General features: G+C 44.8%; 1 protein-coding gene and 1 long non-coding RNA gene across 4 annotated transcripts in view; one reads left to right on the top strand and one right to left on the bottom strand.

The window, feature by feature from the left end:
• Window positions 1–234: 234 nt before the first annotated feature.
• Window positions 235–19,612, top strand: part of LOC149359724 (cytochrome P450 302a1, mitochondrial-like) — an 81,445-nt gene continuing 62,067 nt past the window's right edge. Inside the window, exons 1-2 of one of the 3 annotated variants that reach the window (XM_089571857.1) lie at window positions 235–686; window positions 4,789–4,851. The gene's annotated coding sequence lies outside the window, so the exon portion shown is untranslated. Of the gene's footprint in view, window positions 687–4,788; window positions 4,852–14,268; window positions 14,471–19,612 lie in introns of those variants that run through there. The other 2 variants (XM_089571858.1, XM_089571856.1) reach the window with 2 other exon arrangements.
• Window positions 7,703–14,440, bottom strand: LOC149359725 (uncharacterized). The gene is made up of 3 exons (XR_016288798.1): window positions 14,061–14,440; window positions 8,842–9,011; window positions 7,703–8,547 (listed from the first exon to the last, which is right to left on the bottom strand). It is a non-coding gene; the product is annotated as an uncharacterized LOC149359725 (long non-coding RNA).

The raw sequence follows: 19,612 nt of genomic DNA, 5'->3' as shown, positions 1-19,612 counted from the left end.
TGTCGACACGCTGTGCGGTAGCCGGGTTCCCGCGCGTTCAATGTCAAGGTACGAACGACGTGGACGACTCTGCGCGCGCGCCGGAGGAGAGAGGGAAAAGGGAAGAAGCGCCTCGTAGTAAGAACTGGTATGAGGAGCGGCTGCGAGGGAGGGCAGAGGAGGGCGCGCTTGAAAAGAGAAAAGAAAAAGTACGTGGGAGGGGAGAGATTGAGAGAGGGAGAGAGTGAAATGACGCTATAGGCGAGGGCGCGATTACTCCGGGAGCATCTGGTGCGAGGACTCGAGCGGCAGCAGCAGCAGCCAGTAGTTTCTTTCTCGATCGTGCCGCCAACGGCTCTGGGCGCTCACCGAGGAACAGTCAGTCAGTCGTAGCAGCTCTCTCGCACGTGCTCGTTTGCGGGGTCGGTCGCCCGATTGTCGTCCCTTGCAAGTGGCGTGCGCCGCCGCGCGTCCTCCTCGCTTTCTCGTGCGATCGTTATTACATTATTTTTTTTTTCTGAACTGATCCTTTTTTTTCTGTTTTGCTTTGAGAGTGCCTGCGCACCCCTGGTGCAAGAGGGAGTTGGGTGCAAAGGCGGTAGCCAACGTCGACATACACATCGAAGAAAGGCGAATCTAACTTTTCTAACCTGTGCGAATTGGATTACACGCAAGCGTCCCGTGTCAACTGAGCGGCGTGAAAAAAGGTGGGTTTTTTTTACACTTCATGCTGGTTATAATAGCGAAATTGTCGCTGCTCGCTCATATTGCTTTCGTTTGTTGTCTCCTCCTCCGAAAAATGTGGCATTACTTCTCACAAACGACATATTCAGTGGCGTTATTTAAAAACAGCTCTGTCTTAGCTATCGGAAGGTATATTTCCTAAGGTACGCATTCATCTAATTTTCGATTTATCACGTAAGGCACAAAACTTTCAGATACGTTCATGTATGGGTCCTACTTACGATGTCAGTCGAGAAGTGAGTACCTTGCGCTGGGACTCTTAATAGCATTCTGACAACATTATCTCGGATGTTGTGCATAAAGTCTGCATGTTTAACACGCCAATATTTCCGCAAAACTCACCATTTAAAATGCCGACCCTGTATGGGGTCGGCCGCAGTTATCAGGGGTGCGAATTCTGCCCAGTTTAATTTCTCCTCAAGGAGCTATTGTTCATCAACCACCACATTTTATCCCAAGTTATTTCCGCCGATATATTTGTTGCACGCGCCGCATTTTAATTTCAATTCGTTTTATTTCAGCACTAAATTTCTTCAACGTAGCCTTCAGGCACAGTAGTGTACGAGATTGTCGTATAGCCGTGCAGCAAAACGCTTCGTAGCACTTGCATGTAAGAAATTTTGCATACAAATTTGTATGCAGGATTGATGGTGAAAACAAATCACAGTTTGCCCTATGAGAGAAGAGAAACACGTACGTAATGTTCCTACAACACGTGTTCTTCTCTTTTCGCAACCGCAGAAGAAAAGTAAAACACTCGCTAAAAGAAAAATGCTCCAAGTGGAAAGTACCCACACAAATCTGCGTAATTTATGCTCCATGCAGGGCTCAAAGGGCAACGATTTCTTCATTTACCCTAAAATTGAAATTATGTGCCGCAACATTCTGCGGCTTTGAATGACTTTCTTCTGTTGAAAGTAGTGAAACTGAGTGCGTTGCTCACATTTGTAAAAGCTGATTAAGTTTTAAAAACTGAAGGGATTTAATAACTACCATGTGCCCCTCATGCTGCGCGCATTGAGTCGGGTTGTACGGAGTTAGTAGCTGAGAGCACATCCACAAAGGGTTTCGCGGGTAAGGTTGATTTGTCAGTGTTTGATGACGCCTCTCCTACCAGAATTGGCCAGCACGCCAAAAAAAAAAAAAAAAACTTAATTGACTAGCGCGCCTCCGTCGAACAATCATGATTTTAGCTCTTGTGAACAGGTCTATGAATTTCATCGTTAATTTCTCTTTCCTGTGGTTTTCTTGATGCAACATGTAAGAGTTGATGCGGGGTGACATAAGGGTAACACGTTTGCCTCAAAGATTTTGACATGCTTAGAAAGATCGAACACATAAAACATTACGGGCAAGCACTAGAATCCATTTTGTGCTAAAATTTAAAACGGTGACGTCATCGGCAATTAAACACGCTGCAGCGTTTAGGCTTTTCTGCACTGCGCAGCGCCGAGTAAGGGGTGCACGATGACGTTATATCGAGGATGCTGTGCATTTAAATCAAGTAAGCAAGCAACCTATCAAATGCCATCGAAGGTAAACCGTGCGGAGCGTTGCTTCACAGCATTAGACGACGCATTGAAATGTGCCGTGCAAAGACAGCGGAAGTCTGAAATCTTCATGACGTCATCACCAAGCTTCTCCGCGCAACGCAGAGCTATGAGGAGAAGCTTGCTAATCATCACGTTTGTAATCGGTGATTATGTCACCGTTTTAAACCCCTTCCTTTTAGCTCTCGTTTCTAATAATCATCATTGACAGAAAGGGCGCAAATTTGCGAACATCATTTCTCGCAGCACTTCATTTCAGACCACGACTTCAAAGATTAGCTTGCTTCGCACTATTCTAGAAGAGCTATCTCGAAGACTGGCAACTAATATTCTACGCACTGCGCGGAAAATTCCAGCGTTGGCTTCGCGGTTGCGGCACGAGTAAAGTTCTTCGCTCAAATAAAATAATACTCACAATACAACGCGCCTCAAATGCCCTACAGCATTCCGATTGTTCTTTTACAATATGTATTTATGTTCTATAATATTCGCGGAGAAACCGAAACCAAGGCAACCAAAAAAAAATGCAAGAAAGAAGTTGCAGCAATCGGGAACATTCTTCAATACATGTAGTTCCGAGTTGAAGCACTCGATCTTACATACAGCTGTGTCATGAACAATGGAAAACCTCCTTTCCATCAAAAGACCAACTTTTTTGCTTCTGGCCTTAAGCGCGGCCGCAGTGCGCTAGAAGACATCGCTTTCTGATTTCTGCACTGAAAAGACAAGCAGTTGCAACAGCCTGCGATTACATTTGGCATGTAATGTACGTCTGCACTAAGCTGCTTTTGAGGACCAATGTGTGCACCCCTTATAGAAGTGGTCTATAGACTTCTTATGGACTCTATTGCCATGCTATAGATATTTCTTTGTCTATTCATGATCAAATTATAGACAAAATATACCCAAAAGTTTACTAGAAGTGTATGGCCATAAATTTATAGATTGCCTAAGACTTCCTATAGCATTTTTATGGCCTATAGACTGTTCTCTAGGTTGTCTATAGAAAGTCTATAGACTTTATAGACAGAAGTCTATAGACACTCTCTGGACTGCCTAAATTAATTTTGGTAAGGGTGGGCACTGAAGTTGATCTCACATCCCACTTTGTAGCCTAATAGATGCATGAAGCTGTTGTAGATTCATAAAAGCGGAATGGTGTTGCCACCTGCGACCGCAGAACAAAATAAAAACAAAACGCGATTCTATCTTCCTTATTAGCACAGCCCCTTTAATAATATCCTCCTCAGACGCCGGCTACATTATGATTCGCATCTTTCTTTGGTTTGGTTTGGTTTATGAGCTTTAACGTCCCAAAGCGACTAAGGCTATGAGAGACGCCGTAGTGGAGGGCTACGGAAATTTCGACCACCTGGGGATCTTTAACGTGCACTGACATCGCACAGTACACGGGCCTCTAGAATTTCTCCTCCAAAGAAATTCAACCGCCGCGGCCGGGTTCGAACCCGCGTCTTTCGGGACAGCAGCCGAGCACCATAGGCACTGAGCCACCGCGGCGGCCTTTCTTTTACGGTGTGTATAAGCGCATCCGTTCAGCAGCCAAATTGCGACTGGAAATCTGACGGCAATCAATATGCTCCCACGTGGTCACCTTTTCAATAATTCTGTAGCAATAGAAGAGCGCTGAGCCCCTTCCAAGATGGCTGCTTTGCCTAAAACAGTTTCTGCCGGCAAGCGAGGAAATACCATCCAACTTGCTTTCGCTTTACCACGAGGTTACTTGTCATTTTGAATTAAATATGCATTCTGCAGCACGCTCACTTAACTAAATTTCTTTATAAAACGTTGATAAATGGTTCTGAAGGCATACCGACCAGCAGTGCAGAACATGGGGCAAGGTCGTAGAGAAAGAAATGTTGAGCGTTCGGTCGCAAATTGTTTTCATGAAATTCTGTGGAAACACCTCGATTTGACCAAAATGTTTTTATTAATCTCTTGTGTTTTTAGGGGACTGTATTTATAAATTTGTGTTGAGGGAGCAGTTACTCATTACCACCCACCAAAACCCATCCACTAGCATCCACTCGGAGCAGGACGAATTTCTTTCTGACTGCAAAGCTTTTCTGGAAGATTTGTATCTTTCCTTTCTGGACGTGTGACTGCACTTGGGTGAACTGAATGTTAATGAGTAATTGCGCCTTATTATGTTTTAATTAACGTTCACAAACCGAACTGATTCTCAGGTCTCAAGTGCTTGCAAGGGGAAACTAAATTCTTGCCACTGCTCGTACTTTCCTTTACGTCACCTTACGTCATCTTACGTCGCTATCACACCGAAAATTAAGCCTCTTCTTTTCTGATGCTGGTGTTGAATTCAGACGCCAGCTTTACTCACGCAACACTTGCGTTCCCGCAACCACGCCACTAAAGCAGGCGGCGAGCCAAACTGCTTCTTCGTAATGAGCCAAAACCGAATCATGTGGTGGAGTGTCATACGTGCAAGTTGCAGTGGCACCAAGCCAAGCTTCTGACTTTGTTCCCTCCAAATTCGCAGATGGCGTGCCCTTAGCTGCAACTGCCGGCTTGCAAGATAGGCGTCCCAGTAGCCTTCCGAGAGGTAAGTGAAGAGGAAGCATCATTGAACTCTATACCGCGGTAGTTCGGCGCCTAGAATTCGCCGAGACAAAGCAGGTTTCCTGGCGAAATATATATATACAAAGTAGACTGACACAAGCTCAAAAGCATAAGAAGGATTTAGTGATGTTTCGATTGGGGACCAGTATCTCTCTGAAGAACACTGGTCCTCAATGGAAACGTCACTAAACCCTTACGTTTTCAAATGTGTGTCAGTCTACTTTCTAATTATATGACTTCTCGTTCATCGTGACTTCCTTGCAAAGCGCAAAAGTTTATATATAACCCAAATGTAGCAGTCAAGAAAGAAATTGATATTTCTCGTTCTTTTATTTGCTCTGTCGCACGTTTCCACTTACCCGTCGCTATATATTCCCGGTTTCTTTCTATGTTAACTTATGCCGACAGCGTAAAGCCCAATCACGATAGGTTAAAGAGACTAAATAAAAATGAAATTAACGGAAATATTGCGTTACTGTTACCCTCGGTATCTTCAGTCCCTCCCCATCTTTTCTTTATTTATTTACGGCCGTCTTTTCTGTTTTAATACCTACTCCCTTTCACTGAGAGAAACATTAATAATGCATGGCATGGTATCGTATAGTATGTTACGGTATGACGTGTGCATATCCCGAAGCCGCTCGCAGGATGGGATTGACGCCGCGGTGGAGACCGATAGCGCGTTTCGGCATATAGTCGCCCTCTATACGGCGTCGCCGCGTCCGGAATCCCATCTCCTGGCCTCGTGCACAGGAGCAGAACGCCTCACCCACTGAGCCACCGCGGCTGGCACCGTCAGCTGGCACGACTTCCTAACAGGAAGGGAGTGGCTTCAAAAAGCAGATGGTTATGTTCTTGGCTTCCTGCCTGCTAATGTAGTCGCATCACGTTATCCACCCTCAACCCGGAAGCGTCGACCCGACTCCGCGCATAATATCGCTTCCTGCTCTTTCTTCGTCGTCGCCTGTCTTTGTACGCGTCCCCAGCTGTAATGCGTTCCCGGTTTCGCGACGAGAGCGGGCTCATTTATTAGTGATGTCGTCAGCGATGAGGGGCGTTTGGGTGGTACCCGTGGTACGTGGCACGCCTGTTTGCTTTACGAAAAATAGTGGGTAATAAATAACGAATAAGTAAGAAATTAGGCTTCCGCTGCTCCTTCAAGGATAGTATTTACACTTGCCCCCCCCCCTTACACGTTGCAAACGAACGCGAGTAGATGACGGGAATGGGCGTGCAAGGAATCAGCCGAGGCTAAGTCTACTGCATAGAATGGAGGTAACTGCGGAAGCCTGATTGACACGCACTCTTTGTGATGCGTAGAGAAGCGTTGGCTTATGGCAGCCAAAGTGAGTGCGGCACACGTGCACAAAAAGTGTGATGGCCGCAAGAGTGAAATTGATAATTTTATTAAGACGAAAGCCTTTAATGGCTCATAATGTCGTCCGTTAGCAGAGGGTGTCACACCTATGGCAGCGTTTAACTCGTCTTAACTCGGTAACTAAATAAGATTCAACAAAACGAATGGTTGCTTCAGATAGAGGAAGAAGAAGTGCACCTAGAAGCCACGTTTTATGACTAGAGTAATTAGTTAATTATTTATAGGCAAAAATGTCGAAATAGCGCGGACGTCGTTATAGCCACGGGAATGGTGTGACGTCACACCCACCGGAAGTCGTCACGGCATAGTGTCCTCGGCTTGCGCTTCTCAAAACTTTAGTTGCCAAAGTGTCCTCACAATTTCGTTAACAATTTGGAAAGCAGGACGTAATGATGTTGTGCAGTTTCCCACCGTAGTCCTGTTTTACGCCTGACGGGTGATCTAGCTCTTGCTTCCGCTTTTTCTTTTTTCACATTTTTCTTGGATCTACGCCCGATGAATCCCTCCACAGTGATCAATGTGTAAAGCTTCCGGCGCATTTGTAACCTGCCAATCTTAAAGGTGCACTGAAGAGGATTCTGAACATGTCTTTTTGCCGCAGGAACTCTATCCACACGTTCCTAGAATTCTTAGAAACAGTGACTTATTGCCCTGTGTGGCCGATTTCCCCAATTAAAAGGAATTAACGTCCGGCTCCCGCCTTTTTTTTTTTTAATTCTGCCTCGTACGGTGGGCGGAGTCGACCAACGCGTGGAGCGCCTTTCACCCAGTCCCGTGGAGGCTTTGCTTTCACTTTATTTTGTTTTTTAGGTTTAAATGAATAAATAGTTGCATTCGCAGATAATATAGCCGCAAAATAAGCCCGAAGAAATAAAAATACGCGCGGACTATTTGCTACTACGGACTACTACGTATTACTCCGCCGATGGCAGAGCGGAAAGCCGCCACGGGACTGGGTGAAAGGCGCTCCACGCGTTGGTCGACTCCGCCCACCGTACGAGGCGGAATTCAAAAAAAAAAAAGAAAGGCGGGAGCCGGACGTTAGTTTGATTTAATTGGGGAAATCGGCCACACAGGGCAGTAAATCGCAGTTTCTAAGAAAGCTCGGAACGTGTAGATCGAGTTCCCGCGGCAAAAAGACAAGTTCAGGTTCCTCTTCAGTGCACCTTTAAGGACAGCAGTTTAAGCCATGAGCGCAGTTGCTCATCAGCATTGCCTTCGAAGCGTAACATGAAATATATTGTAAGAACCTTTCCCGCACTATGCGTCAAAAACGCCAGACGCAGTTTGAGCAGTTCTTGCAGATATCGGTCAAACCCCGCCAGCACTCCTCATCGTGTACAGCTTTACCGTGAATATTTTTAAGCACTCCCAGCTCTCCGGAACAACTGGCGCCATATCTTGGCCGCCAGTAGCGAACACCACGTAACTCAATGGGGATGTTTTAAGCTTTTATTTCTGAGAACACTTAAGAGACCAATGAAATCCCGCACGGATATCACGATTACAATGACCGATTCTTCATTTTCGCTCGAAGATCTGACCTACAAATTCTGGCACCGACTATTTCCGACGCCATAAAAATTCAGTGCGACGTAATGGACATCCAAAATTCCCGGGGTGATTTTGAATGTTCAGCGCCACGCAGCACGCGATGGCAGCCGTTGAAACCAGAAGCGTTTATTAGGGTTTCCTGGGCTTCTGGAATCCTAAAGAACACCTCTTGAGTGCCAAGTGGGAGACTGCAATGAACAGCGCGTATGCGCTCACGGAATGGTTAACAACTGTGAAATACAGAGCAGACTAACACGTTTGGCATGCGAAAACGATCTCATCCTTTCATTCTGCGCACGTCATACAGACGTGGTTTGAAGCAAAGCCGATAGAGCCGATGTTCCTGGTACTACGCTTTGCGACATTCCTTCGAGCGACATCCTCCCCGCGTATGACGCCAGTGCCAATGATGTTTACGGCCCTTTCGGGTTAGACTAAAATTCTTTTGCAGTGGAACGGGATGACTTTTATTGCTTTCCTGGCTGGGGCCGTGCTCAAGTGCATTGATTTCTAGCGGGATCTGTAAGGTAGCGGCAATAGCAAGCAGCGCAGCTTACTACTGAAATAATCACTGACCAGCGGTAGGCTCCTTTATTTACTGTTTGAACGTAGAACGTAGATTTTAGGCAACACACAGCAAATGTGAAATCAGGAACGGGTTGAAAGTGCAGCGTCCATCTTATCCTCGCCTCTTCTGTGCGCTCTCTCGATGTTACGCTCTTCTCAGTATACTTGGCTTTGACTTGACTGAAATAGAGCAAGAAAAAACAGAAGTAGAGCGGCAATCAGTAAAAATTTTATCTTGTTTAGGGAAACGCACAGATTCAATCACAGCAGACGCAGCCAGACGCGCGAAGCGAGAACACGTCTAGTGAGGCTAGCATGCAGGTATCGGCCTTTGAATGGCTGCCGTTCCCGTTATGCCCATGGAGTAGCGGTATTGTGGGCAAGAGTGTTATTGCAAACTGAATTCGCGAAGGAGAAGCCAAGAAGGCTCTTTTCAGAGCTCTGGCAAGTTGTGGTAGCGTTAGAGATGGTTACCAGGGTGCAGGCCACCACTCCTCGGTAGACCAGATCATCACTGCGAGCTGCTCCGGCTACCAGCCGCTTAATTTAGAGTATTTCTTTGTTGCCGCAAATATGGCTGCTCATGGCTGCCGGATGATGCGAGTCAGGAACCGCAGGTGTGAGGCGGTGGTGCGAGCTGTCACCTAGAAGAAATTACATTCTATTAATTTGCTGAACACACGTTACGGGGTTGACTATACCGCTATAACACTTGCTCCTTTTCTAACACTGCCCTGTGCCTCTAAAACTGCGGCGCTACGAATGGATCACAGTATTTCATTCTTAGACTTTCTGGTGATTAGTGGACTTGAATGAACATAGCTCGCCTACGCGTTGGTTTGCTTCTCTCGTCTAGCTTTTTATGCCTCTTTCAGAAGTTACCGTCTTTCAAACCGTCTTTATTCACTAGTTTTCGATAGTGCCACACCTCTGCGCTACGTCTTTATTCACTATATTTCGACATAGGCTTATGTGTAATTCTGCTTGCATTTAAATGCGTCCGGAGTGACTGTACACAGGCCCAAAATACGCCACCGCGTCTCCTATGCGCAAAATGCTAATGTATTCACTTCTTGTGCATGTTATAACGGCCGATGTTTCAAATACAGGGGCTATGCCTACAATTGTATTGCGCTTTGTTCAAGATAGTCCATCATCGATTATTTTAAGCTCATGTTCCATTGCTCTAATTAAAATTTTAATATCCTGTCAAAGGCCCTGCCAGCGAGGGCTTCCCTGAGTTGTTAGCAGTCAGCAATGCGCAGTCACTTATAAGTAACGCACTGACTGTTGCCTTTAATGTGTGTTTTTCTTCACAGAATCCCCAAAATCTCTCTGCCCTGTAAAAATAGCCTGAAGAATACCAAGCTTTTGTCCCAGCTGCACGAAAAATACCTGGTATTCGGCCTCAGGGTTTAATTACTTGCTTTACTGCGAACGGAGAAGAATTTTGCTCGCGTCGAGAGCGGACAAGCCTTTTTACTTTTTTTCTATACTTCTTTTACTGTTTCTGGGTAGGAGAAGGTGTCCGTACTCACTTGAAGTACATTCCCGCATTCCTCAGCCTCCCCGGGCTCAGAATCGATGAGAAAGAAAAAGCCCGCGTAAGAATGCTAAGGCTGGCATAGGCTGACGTTAAAAACTTGCAGAAAAAAAAGCAACAAAATTTCTGAGTCGACAGGAACTGCACCCACGTAATTTGGAAGTTTTTTCGTGTGAAATTCTCCTCCATAAGCTCCTTAATCTGGAACCATATGGAGGGGAGGAAATATGCCTAATATTTATACCTATATACCCGTTGTTTTTACACTGTATCACATCGTTTAGCTGCGTTATCTATACTGTTCGTGCCACAAGCGAGGTCAATAACACCACGGCCGCGAATCATTTATCACCCTCGTGTCTATAGGTCGTCACGCCTACTTCAGGTGACCTTCAAACGCGCTGTGTAGGGCGGTGTTGGGAACCTCTCCTTGCAACTCCGTTGCCGCTCCACTCGCTGACCGCAACCGAAGGAGGCAAATAGGCAGGAACAGCGGCGGGTCAATGTATGGAGGTGCCGCCTCCGTCCAAAAACCCGCTCTGTCCGACATCTTTTCGCTGAGCTGGACACGCGTGCCATAAATCCAAGGCATCGAACGCGGTGGGCGGACGGCCTGGGTGCAGTGACTCTACACTGCAGAATGCTGCCTCTGTGGAGTGCTTTTTTACACCATGCAGCGCGTTGGATACTAGGAAAGTTAAGCAATCAACGTTCAGCGTGACCCGAGGCAACCAATATAGCCGGCGCACTAATTAGGAGCTAATGAATATTCATCAGCTGGCCGTGACAACTGCAGGTCGATGTCCATTTTGCTCGACTATGCTTGTGGTTTTGTGCCGTCTGCTTGCATGATAGGATGGTCGCTCAGTGGTTATGGCGTTCGGCTGCTGAACCGAAAGTCGCGAGTTCGATTCCGGCGGCGGCGGTCGGATTTTGATGGAGGCGAAATTCCACGTTAAAGAACCTCAGGTGGCCGAAATTTTCGGAGCCCTATCTATATACGGCGTCCCTCATAGCCTGAGTCGCTTTGAGACGTTAAACCCCCAATAAACCAAAGCCATTTAGAGTGAAGCCGCGTCAGGATTCTTCTTATGACTTGGAATCAGCCTACGCAGGTTAGTTTTCTTATGCCTGTACTTTACTTTCTTTCTAGAATAACAAAAGAACATTATGGACCGCAGTAAAAGTGGCTAGGCAGAAAATGTTTCGCAAGAACTCAAGAAAGGGTGCGCTACTACAGCGATGGTACATGATATTTACATTCTGACATATCAGCAAGTTTTTAGAGCCACTTGTCGAATGCGTCACCAACAATTATTCGATTTTTTAGCGAATTTATGCCAGTGCTCTTGCATCTAAAATAGCAGTTCGCAACAGTAGGCTAGGAATCGCCACAATTGATTCCTACTTCTATAAATACTTTTTTTTTGCGCACGAAAAAAGGCTATCATATAATTACGCTTCAGTGCAGTTATATGAAAGCGGTATTGATTATCGGCACTTACGTCCAGGTTGAAACGCTTGTTTTTTTATTTTTGAAGGGATACAGACCGGAATTAGCAGAATATTCTAATTGCTATTGCGAAGCACGGTGGGGAACAATAATAAGCGCTTCTACGAAGGCAATGAAAAGCATTGCTGCTTTTCCGTGGGATAAAGAAAGCGTCCGAACACGATAATTTAAGTGATAATTGGTAACTCAGTCTTATTAAAACTAGCTGTTTCATAGCTTCAGGAAGCATTATAGCGCATACGGAGGGCAAAAAGAAAAGAGGAGATAATAAAGTGCTAAATGCTCTTTTTGTGTTTACACACGGCGTAATGACGGCGTATGGCAATGAAAAATTTTCCTCTGTCTAGAAGCGAATGTATGCCCTGTGCCGTATTGCTATAAAAGTACCTTTACTTTCCGTTTTGTGCATATGCAGGTACAAAAGCTAGCGTTATCAAAGAAAAGAGGCGCAGGTGCCGGTAACGACACTAATATAGCATTATAAAGAAACCACTCAACGAAAAGAAGATTATTTTTCGATAGTGCTATTAAATTATCTTTTTTAACTTTTCTAAACTTCAAAATTACTGGGTTTTCTAGAAAAATTTTTATTAGTTTTAAAGTTGTGGTTTGTCAAGAGCCACGGCAGGTGGCGAATTTTACACTTCGTTAGGTTTCATTGCGAAAGTGATTTTGGTTTTCTGAATTAAAAGCGCGAAATTTCATTTCTTAGCAGCAGTAGTGCTTGTCGCAGTAGTCAGGGAAGTTAGACAATTAATCAGTTGTGATATCAACTGATCAATAAATTAATTGATTATCATTTTATAATCGAAAGTAACACTGTGGGAAGGCAACGAAGCACGCCGTAGAATCTGGCTTCGGAATAATTTCAACAATTTTGGTTCACGGCCTTTCTTGGATCTTGTATCCGTGGTAACGAAGTGCGCCAACACGCCACCGTGCATGACGAAATTAACATACATTACTACCGAAGAGGAACCAGTCAGTAGAAGACAACGAGTGAATCGCTGGCAGCTGTTTGTGCAGATCGTTCAGATGTGACTGCAAACATTCCTGCTGTTCACTGCGGTAGCATTGTTCTGATAGTGGACAACATTCGTGAGCAAAAATTTTGAATATTGAAACTCTAAGGTACTGGCATAGGAATTCTTCCGATATTCTATTTTATTTTTATTTTTTATTTATTTGTACCTCACAGGCCCCGAAGAGCATTGGGTGAGGGGGGCAAATCGAAAAAAGGAATAAAAACGTGATATCGGTACAAGAACGTGGTACAAGGCAAATAAATACATGAAAGGAACACGAAGTTTATACAAAACGGAGTTAAAATAACATCAGACACGAAAATAAAAAGAAAAACAAGTGAAACACGAACATGTGAAAACGGCAACCAGGGGCAACAAAAGAAGTGGTAAATGGGAAAACAACGTTAAGAATAAATGAAACTGTTGTACATTTCGAGCATGACCAGGGCAATAAATGTATACATAGATGTTTTTTAAACTCTCCCGGATCAATGAAAGAGATTATGTTGTCACTGTTATGTTGTAGCAAAATATTTCTTTTATAGTCTTTCCGTCGCTCATATCGAGCAGTTAAGACTGTCATAGAAAACCAAAGGGGAGAGTTTTTTACGATAGCAAAAAACGTTAATAGCAAAAATATTCAAGCCTGCCGACAGGATGTCTGGGGATACATTGATTGCTATAGTGAAATCTTACAATATATGAAAAAAATTGCTTTTATAAACTCTTTCCCGTTCAAAAGTGCTCTTGTCCAGAACTATTGGATACGTTATTGAAGAAGGTGATAGCTAGAATGAGGAGCGTGAATCTTGTCCAGGCATGATGGCTGCTAGTTGCGTACACCCGGACAAATCTTTGACTGGCTCGGCTGTTGCGTCGCTAAATGCACCTTGTAAAAGTTTGTTTTCGGCTACACCGCTGGTATATTCGTGCTGTAATTTGACCCCTGAGGTGGCATTTCGTGGCTTCTTTCTGTTCGTACAATGTATGAGTGGAGTACTTGCGTTTTTAGATCAAAGTTATCAGAAATATTCGTCGTCTGCTACTACGAAGAGCCAAAACAAGCGGAATACGCAGCAATGGTTCTGGTGGCGCATTTGCGCTTACTCTGGGTAAACGACTTGTCCGACATGAAACGTGTGGTAGTTTACCCAGAGGTGGAGGCCATATGGACCTGAACCATTGCTGCGTATTCCGCTTGTTTCGGCACTTCGTAGTGAAAGACGATTAATATTTCTGATAACTTTGATCTAAACACGTAAATACTCCACTCAAACATTACATGAACAAAAAGGCACCAAAAATGCTATCTCACGCTTCAAACTGCAGCATACAAATGCCAGCGGTATAGCCGAAAAAAACATTTTACAAGGTGCATTCAGCAATGAAACACCCAAGCCAGTTAAAAATTTGGCCGGGTGTACCGGCTCGATGCATACACGGTAGTGTTCATGCCAGCGGTATAGCCGAAAAAAACATTTTACAAGGTGCATTCAGCAATGCAACACCCAAGCCAGTTAAAAATTTGGCCGGGTGTACCGGCTCGATGCATACACGGTAGTAATGTTCATTTTCCGACCTCAGTGCATGACACAGCGCGGTACTCTCTTACCTGACCGTAATTCCGCCCATTGGCTTTCACGGTGCTGCACGTAATCAGACAATGGAAGCGGAGATCACTGGTGCGTGTTCGAATTCCAGGAACGACATCGCAGAGTGTGAGAGCGGATCTCTCTCTCTCTCGCTCTCCGGCAAGTGCGTGTGCCGTTACGGAGAGCTGCGCACCTTATCTGACCTCGCGCAGCGGCGGTGTTTGCGCTGGAGATATTCTGTTTTCTTCCGGATGCCCCGCATGTCTGCGTGCGCCTTTGTTTGCCCTTGTGAAACACTCTTGTAGGCGCACAGCGCCGTCGCGCTCACCCTCTTCATGTTACGTACCTTACGTCGAACTCGTAGGAAATTCCGGGTAAACCTTTCAAGCTTTGTCCAAGCCATCGGTTCATATGACGCGTCGCTCATGAGGTGAGTCTTGCATGGTCTTTAGACGCCTTGTACCTTCAGGCACCTTGACAGGCGTAGCATGGGAGGACCCTGTCTCTAGCCTTTAATAGTAGTTCATAGGTGTTGCTGCACGAAGCGCTATTTGATTTAGAAGTTTTCTTCTCTGCAACTCCGTTTTGTTGTTTAGCAGCGATATTAATAATTTTTTTTGTCATAGATATTACAGCCAACTTCTACAGGCTTGACTGAGCTGTGAGATCTCCTGAGTTTTCTTAAAATTGGACCTTAATTTATGGCCAGTGCTGATGCCTAGATGCAGCTGCTCTGAAACTTCTTGTCCATTGCTTCTGACGGCGACTCCTTTTTCGTTTTGGGGAAACAAAAATATAATGATCTCTCTTTCTTTTAGAACTATTGCTGGGATCACCGTAACTGCCGGAATGACGTTTGGGCAGAAATTCGGGGTCTACTAGAATCATTACTTTGTAGTTAGCAGCAGTGAAACCAGAATTTCTCAACGCACTTTGGTGATGAAGAACTGAAATGTAATAATGCATTGTGCAGGATATTGAGGTAGATGGTTTAGCAGCGAAGGTGACAGAATTCTGGCGCTCTTGAAATCAACTCTTATATCCACTGCGTAAGATCGGCACGCGCGGCGCCCACCTTTTTTACTATCGTCGTCTATCACCTTAGCTTGATAAAATCTGGCTAAGCCTAACGCTTTTCTTCAGTCGGCAGGATTTTGAGATATACAGTTTTGCAGCGAAGATGGCAGAATTCTGGCGCTCTTGAAATCAACTCTTATATCCACTGCGTAAGATTGGCACGCGCTGCCCTTATAAAAATGGTCTATAGACTTTCTATAGACTTTTTATAGACTCTATAGCCATCCTATAGACTTTTTCTTTTGTCTATAGACAGTCTATAGAAAATCTATGGACTAAAGTCTATAGCTGCTTCAATTTCCTTTCGTCTATAGACGGTCTATAGACTCTCTATAGACTAAGGTCTATAGTCGCCTCAATTTTCTTTCGTCTATAGACTGTCTATAGACCCTCTATAGACTAAGGTCTATAGCTGGCTCATTTTCCTTTCGTCTATAGACTGTCTATAGACTCTCTGTAGACTAAGGTCTACAGCTGCCTCAATTTCCTTTTGTCTATAGACTGTCTATAGACACTTTATAGACTAAAGTCTATAGCTGGCTCAAATTTCCTTTTGTCTATAGACTGTCTATAGACACTTTATTAGACCTGGCTCAATTTCCTTTTGTCTATAGACGGTCTATAGACTCGCTATAGACTGAAGTCTATAACTACCTCCATTTCCTTTCGTCTATAGACGGTCTATAGACTCGCTATAGCCTAAGGTCTATAGCCGCCTCAATTTCCTTTTGTCTATAGACTGTCTATAGGCTAAAGTCTATAATTGCTTCAATTTCTTTTCGTCTATAGACGGTCTATAGACTTGCTATAGACTAAGGTCTATAGCTGCCTCAATTTCCTTTTGTCTATAGACTGTCTATAGCCTAAAGTCTATAACTGCTTCAGTTTCCTTTCGTCTATAGACTCGCTATAGACTAAGGTCTATAGCTGCCTCAATTTTCTTTTGTCTATAGACTCTCTATAGACTGAAGTCTATAACTACTTCAATTTTCTTTCGACTATAGACGGTCTATAGACTAAGGTCTATTGCTGCCACAATATCCTTTCGTCTATAGATGGTCTATAGACTCTCTATAGACCAAGGTCTATAGCTGCTTCAATTTCCTTTTGTCTATAGACGGTCTATAGACTCTCTATAGACTACAGTCTAGAACTACCTCAATTTCCTTTCGTCTACAGACTGTACACTATAGATAGTCTACTGCCTATAGACCAGTCTATAACAATCGTAATTTTATCTAACAATGTTCGATACACTGACTTTCGACTAAGTCCAGAAGAATGTCAATTCATTTTTGCACTGCATGTTGAGGGGACCTGCATCTAGTGACCGCAACTATGTCGGGAGTCCCCCACCTCCTTCGCTATTACGGAAATTAAAAAGTATTGCGTAAGGCCGTTACAACACCCTCCTGTATATTGTTTTCAGGAGCATTGACAAGCTCCTTTTCGTTATTCCGTGACGTATATTGTCAGTACAATTACGTATTAATGCTAACAAGTAAGCCGAGGAAAGGCAGCCGTTCTTGAAGTAAGAGCGCCCGCAAACTGTACTACATCGAACGAATACGCTGTCCCTTAAAGGAATCGCTCTACACAATTCCATTCCATCTTTCGATCGTTACTGTCCAACGCGCTGAAATCAGAAACATTTCATCAAAGGTTCTACATTTCTCTTTAAAACGTCCTGAAAATAAAGGGGGAAATACGGGTGTGAGAATTCAAGGAAGCGCCCATGCCTTAGAAACACTTTAGATTAATCTCAAAGAGCCTGGTCCTCTGTGCGATTAACATCTGCCATTTCTACCTTTGCATTTTGTATTCACGTGAATAAGTGCTGTGACGCAACAATCACAAAGCCAGTATTTTTTCGTTCCTACCCTTGCAATTGTTGCTTCGGAGCCGATGACACGGTGATGTGGCGCATATCAGTTTTCTAAACACGAACACACGCAAAAAAGACGTTATGCTATGCAACCTTATAATTATTATTTGAGAATTGTACAACATACTATTCGGTGGGAGATGCGGCGCGTATACCGACAAGAAGTTAGATTTCGGCTCTGTTTTCACGAAAACAATAAGATTTTTAGAGGGTAAGCGAAGAATTTAAGCTTATAAACCAATTGCCTTCTGTGGTCTTGGATATCAGATCAAGCTGCACACGGCAAGAGTGCGAGCGATAAAGATACGACCGTGAAATGGGTTTCTGTTTCACGTTTTACCCATTTTACCGCGAGACGGCGGAAAATCATTCCGGCTGCAAACAACCCTGTGCGTGGCTGCATCAATGGCGTTGCGTGTTTTTCGCGGATTACGTTTTCTTCAAAATCCAGCTTCATCGTCCGCTTACGGTAAGTCTACACGTTTATATTTTATTCATTTGGTCTCCTAAACCACTCTAAGCAGAGCTGTGTGCGCAGTTACAAACGTCCTATCTTCGTTTCTAAGGCGGAAGCCATCGGGTTCTCGACTAATGCCGCTTATCTCTGTCCCGCTGTCTTTACTAACGCGCGGAAAGGCAGTCTGTGCGATGCCGTTGATGATAAGCCGCTCCTCGCGAGCTGTCTACTAGATTTTTCGTGTTTCAAGGTAGATGCGCGGCTAGAAATGTCGTTTAGCCTGTGAATGACGGCCGAAATGGAACTGTGTGTTAGTTAGCGCCGCGTGAGCTCAATTTACTTGGCACCTCCGAAAACGTACTTACATACAGTCTCGTTCAGTGGTGGATTACATTTATTTTCTTATCGTTGTGTTATCGCCTCTCTGGACCATGGAGTGCTGTTCTTTTTGAGGTGTGCATTGCTTGCTACGTATGGACGCTCGCTCGGTGCGCGTCGTGGACGCCGACGTTTCAGCAAAGGTGTCTTGTAACGCTATAGACTGGAGCGCGAGACGTTTGTCAAAGTTGTATTCAAGCGGCGCTGGAGCAATGCTTATAGTGTGATGGGTGAATAAAATTCGTTGCCGGCGCGAATGGCCGTCGTGCTCAAACACCGCGAAGAACCCACGAGCTCCATCCCATCTCCCCTTCGTTGCACACGTATGGATTCGTCCGTGTCTGTCATCAGAGCCGTTGGCCGCCGCCGCTGGCTTGCGGGCACTTCATTTTGAAAGCTGGGTAAAGGTCGGCTCGACAAGAGGTGGCTTACATTTCGTTCCGAGTGGTTCGTTCATGAATCCCGCTCACGCGTGCACATATTTCTAGAATACCATTTGCGCGAGAGGCAAAGTATGTGTTTCTGATTTCAGACTGCCACGTTACGAAAGCGCCGATGTGACTCGCCGCTTATTTGCGCCTAAAATTAAATTAAGCTCTCGTGTTATTATAGCTGCGCCTGTTGAAGGCGTTAATTGTTTCATTGAAATACTTCCTACTTTGAGCACGTTCAATGCTTTCGCTGATTTTTCTAGCAACGTTGGGTTAGGCTGCCTCCATGCAAGAAACACACCTCTTTACTGCGCTGGCCGCCGCGGTGGCTCAGTGGCTATGGTGCTCGGCTACTGACCCGAAAGACGCGGGTTCGATCCCGGCCGCGGCGGCTGGAATTTCTTTGGAGGAGAAATTCTAGAGGCCCGTGTACTGTGCGATGTCAGTGCACGTTAAAGAACCCCAGGTGGTCGAAATTTCCGGAGCCCTCCACTACGGCGTCTCTCATAGCCTTAGTCGCTTTGGGACGTTAAACCCCATAAACCAAACCAAACCAAACCAAACCTTTACTGCGCTGTTGGAGCTGCACTTGAAGGAAAAACTAAGTGAATTTCAGGCGGTATTTTATCGTGACAGTAATTTGCTGTCGCAACCTCGCGACTCCTTTTGAAACGGCGCAGCTGCAGTCTCTGCGTACTGTATTAGTTTTCTGAATAATGAGCGCGGCATGGAAGCGCTGCAACCCGCTTGTTTCTAAGAGCGCGCGCAGATGTATGAGTATGCTGTTCCGTCTTTGTGCTTCAAGTTATAGGCGCAAATCTGTGGTGAACTGGTTGCTTCTGCCTGCTGGTTTTGTATCGCTTGTGCCCGTTTGAGTATCGGCTTACGTACACTCGTCCAAATCTTTAACTGCCTTAGGTGTTGCATCGCTAAATGCACCTGTAAAAAGGTGCCTTTTGGCTACACTGCTGGCATATTCATGTTGTAATTTGATGCGTGAGATGGCATTTCATAGTTTCGTTTTGTTAATATAATGTTTGTACTTGCATGTTTATATCAAAGTTATCAGAAATATTCATTGTCTGCCGCTACGAAGAGCCGAAACAAGCGGAATACGCAGCAATGGTTATGGTGGCGCATTTGCACTAATCTGGGTAAACGACTTGTCCGCCATGAAAGGAGTGGTACTTTACCCAGAGGATGAGGCCATATGGACAAGATGCATTGCTGCGTATGCCGCTTGTTTCAGCTGTTCGTAGTGGCAGGCGAATGTTTCTGATAACGTTGATCTAAACACGCAAGTACTGCACTCAAACATTATATGAACAAAAAGAAACCACGAAA

Source organism: Amblyomma mixtum, chromosome 2, assembly GCF_055824585.1.
Source record: "Amblyomma mixtum isolate Tamu chromosome 2, ASM5582458v1, whole genome shotgun sequence".
Lineage (NCBI taxonomy): Eukaryota > Metazoa > Arthropoda > Arachnida > Ixodida > Ixodidae > Amblyomma > Amblyomma mixtum.
This window is presented reverse-complemented; position numbering and strand designations above follow the sequence as displayed.